At 40.2% G+C, this 2852-nt stretch overlaps 1 long non-coding RNA gene across 1 annotated transcript; it reads right to left on the bottom strand.

The window, feature by feature from the left end:
• Positions 1-421: 421 nt before the first annotated feature.
• Positions 422-2017, bottom strand: LOC122372139. Its single transcript, XR_006254829.1, has 2 exons — positions 1927-2017; positions 422-990 (listed from the first exon to the last, which is right to left on the bottom strand). It is a non-coding gene; the product is annotated as an uncharacterized LOC122372139 (long non-coding RNA).
• Positions 2018-2852: the final 835 nt, after the last annotated feature.

Raw genomic sequence — 2852 nt, 5'->3', positions numbered from 1 at the left:
GATTTCATAAAAATCGTGGTCGCTCGGATACGTTAGCCCGCTTAACGACGATCGAATCGCGGATTCCGCCCACAGTTTCTGCGCATGTTCGTCCTCTACATCCTCACAACCAACTCACCTCATCACTGATCACCCATATTTGTTCTGAGCTGATAGCCAGCCACCCCACCCGGCTCCTTGGCGACTGGTGAGGGCACTAGGGCAGTTCGAGGAGAACCATTTCCCTCCAGTGCTTGCATTACCGAGACATGCCGGTCTCGCCTGAAGCTCAGCTCCGCCTGTCGACGGTCGAATCGGCCCACTGTATGTATGCCCCTATTCTCTTATTTAACGCCCCAAAGAATTATAATACACCAGAAGCTATACAGGAACCGACACACCCGCACATTAAGTTAGCAAATGCCATGAGTAAACAGAATGCTGAATGAGACGATTCTATTTGCAACAAAAACTCACCGATCTACAGCGCTCAGCATTAGCTTTCTTCAAAACAACAGCCCATCAGAAACAACTCCCAAGGACGGACAAGTTCACAGACATCTAAAAAACACTGATCAGTGCCCACTGCCCTCCAGTAACGGAGGCCATTGATAGAACAAGGGGCAAGTAGGGAAGTGGAGACGTATGGATACAAACATGACCAGTAGATCTCCACGCCTTAACGCATCAGGGTTCAGGTGTCCATTGGTCTTTATAAACATAAGTGATACACAAAACTACTTTCAATATCAAACATCCTAGCAATACATACATTATTGCCCAATGTCATCCCTAAGCATCAATCAAACAGTTAAATTAAGCAAACACTGGCATTTACAAACATTAACACGAAGGCACTGTATACAACACCCAATACACATACATGCTTAACACTCAAGGCACCACACAAGCATTGCCATCATGATCTTGCCCCAGCCCCAGTCCCCATCCTTCCAGTCCAGTGCTCATAAAACAGGCTGATCCAGAACCAATGGCTGGTAGCTGGTCAAACTGGAAAGTGGAAAAGGTACAGATGTGATTAGATGTAATAGGTGGATATTATGGAGAATCAACTCAATTTCAATGCATATTTATAAAATAATAGTAATATTAATTGAGTTATATTATTAGAAAGCATTATAAGAACGAAATGTTCCTGAATACAAGATAGGTAGAAATACGAATGCACTTCCTTGATAAAATATTAATCATTTCATTTTTATAGGAGGAATTTAGCTTCTTACTAGACATAAATTTCCATTTTTCCTAAAAAAGGTATTAACTATTTATGATAAAATGATTGCAATCAAGAACTCCTTGAAGAAGCGTAAACTCGTAACGAAAAATTATTGGTAGGTGGAAGATAATAATTCTGTGACCATATTTTAATAGTATATTTATTATAAATCTTGTCAGTTCATGAAAAAAGGTTTACAAATAAACTGTTCAATCCAGACAACACTTCAAGCTCAACATATAATACTTTGCGCTGTGGAAGATGCCTATTTTGATATGCAGCATTATAAGTCATTATAGTGTTGTAACTTGTAGTTAAGGTCTGAAATGAATATGGGGCTAAATAAGAATGCATTCCAGTATCCTTAAAATGTATTTATTTTGCATTATTCTTATAATAAGGCAAACTATTCCAAACCAATGTAAAAGCAGTGTAATCTGTGATGAACAATGTGCGCCATATTTGTAGTCACCAGTTCAAAGGCCATTCTCCTATTACCACACATGAATATTCATTTAATTCTACATGCCATCGATTCTCGGAACGATTCTGAATAAAACCCACTACCTCACATCTACTTAGCCTACCGTATCAAAGAGATATTCACCGATTTATGCTTCTTGCCAAAACGGTGTTGTTTTCAGAGCATGGCGTTATTTCATCAATTATAGCTATTGGGACCAAACTTTTACCTTCACTGCATTTCTCACCTTTCAATATAAAATATGCCGCCCCAACTTCTTCTTTAAACACACGTAATCACACGTAAAAGCAAAATAACGATCGCCGCAAAGCACTCCGCTTTTTTTTTTTGAATTTTGCATCCCCGCTAGCTCAAGGCTATAGCAGGGGAAGGGAAGTTACTTGCTGGCAATTAGCCAGATCTTTTGTTTTACGTTAAGTTAATTGCCGGCTATTTGAAAGCACTCCGCCATTGAGTTTACAACAGGCGCCAAGGTCGCGGTCGTGTACGTTCCTCGCGCATGCGCATATCGGCCGTGTGACGCTAAAGTCGCCGGAGTGCCCCATCCAGTTATCTCTAATCCATGCTTGAGGTTTGTTACACCATTTGCCAGACAAACCTCTACAAAATGTGTATCAATTCCCAAACTAAGTAATTGATCATATCAATATCAGTATTTGCAGTTTCCACACAATGTTTCATAATACTATTCTATGTTTATATAAAGAAACTCAAATAATCCACAAATTGTTATTGAAACACTCCCACTTCAAGAATTCACAGCAATAACAGTACAAGTTCAAACTTACTTGTTACTTGTTGGGTTAGGGCGCATAGCCTCGTTGGGCTTTTTTTTTTTTAGTGGCCCTAACTTACGTTACCGGCCTCGCGAGGAGGGCGATCGTTGGTCTCAAGCGTCCGTAGTTGTTGTCATCAGTGCGCCATTCTTGTCTCGATCGAGTCTGATGTTGCAGTCGGTTGCAGCCAGATGGTTCAGAGCGTTCAGAGGGAAACTAAGCAGATGAAGGAAAATGATAGGTTTAGCATGGGGATATACGCGGGCTTTGGATAATGTCCAGGCAGGAAATGTCCGGTGGAGTATAATTAGTAAAAGTTAGTATCTAACATATACCTGGTTAAAAACTTAAAAATAAGAAATAAAAAGGTAGTTTC

This window comes from Amphibalanus amphitrite, unplaced genomic scaffold, assembly GCF_019059575.1.
Source record: "Amphibalanus amphitrite isolate SeventyFive unplaced genomic scaffold, NRLGWU_Aamphi_draft 001322F_arrow, whole genome shotgun sequence".
Taxonomy (NCBI): Eukaryota; Metazoa; Arthropoda; class Thecostraca; order Balanomorpha; family Balanidae; genus Amphibalanus; species Amphibalanus amphitrite.
The sequence above is the reverse complement of the archived record's forward strand: the minus strand, read 5'-3'. Positions and strand labels throughout refer to the sequence as shown.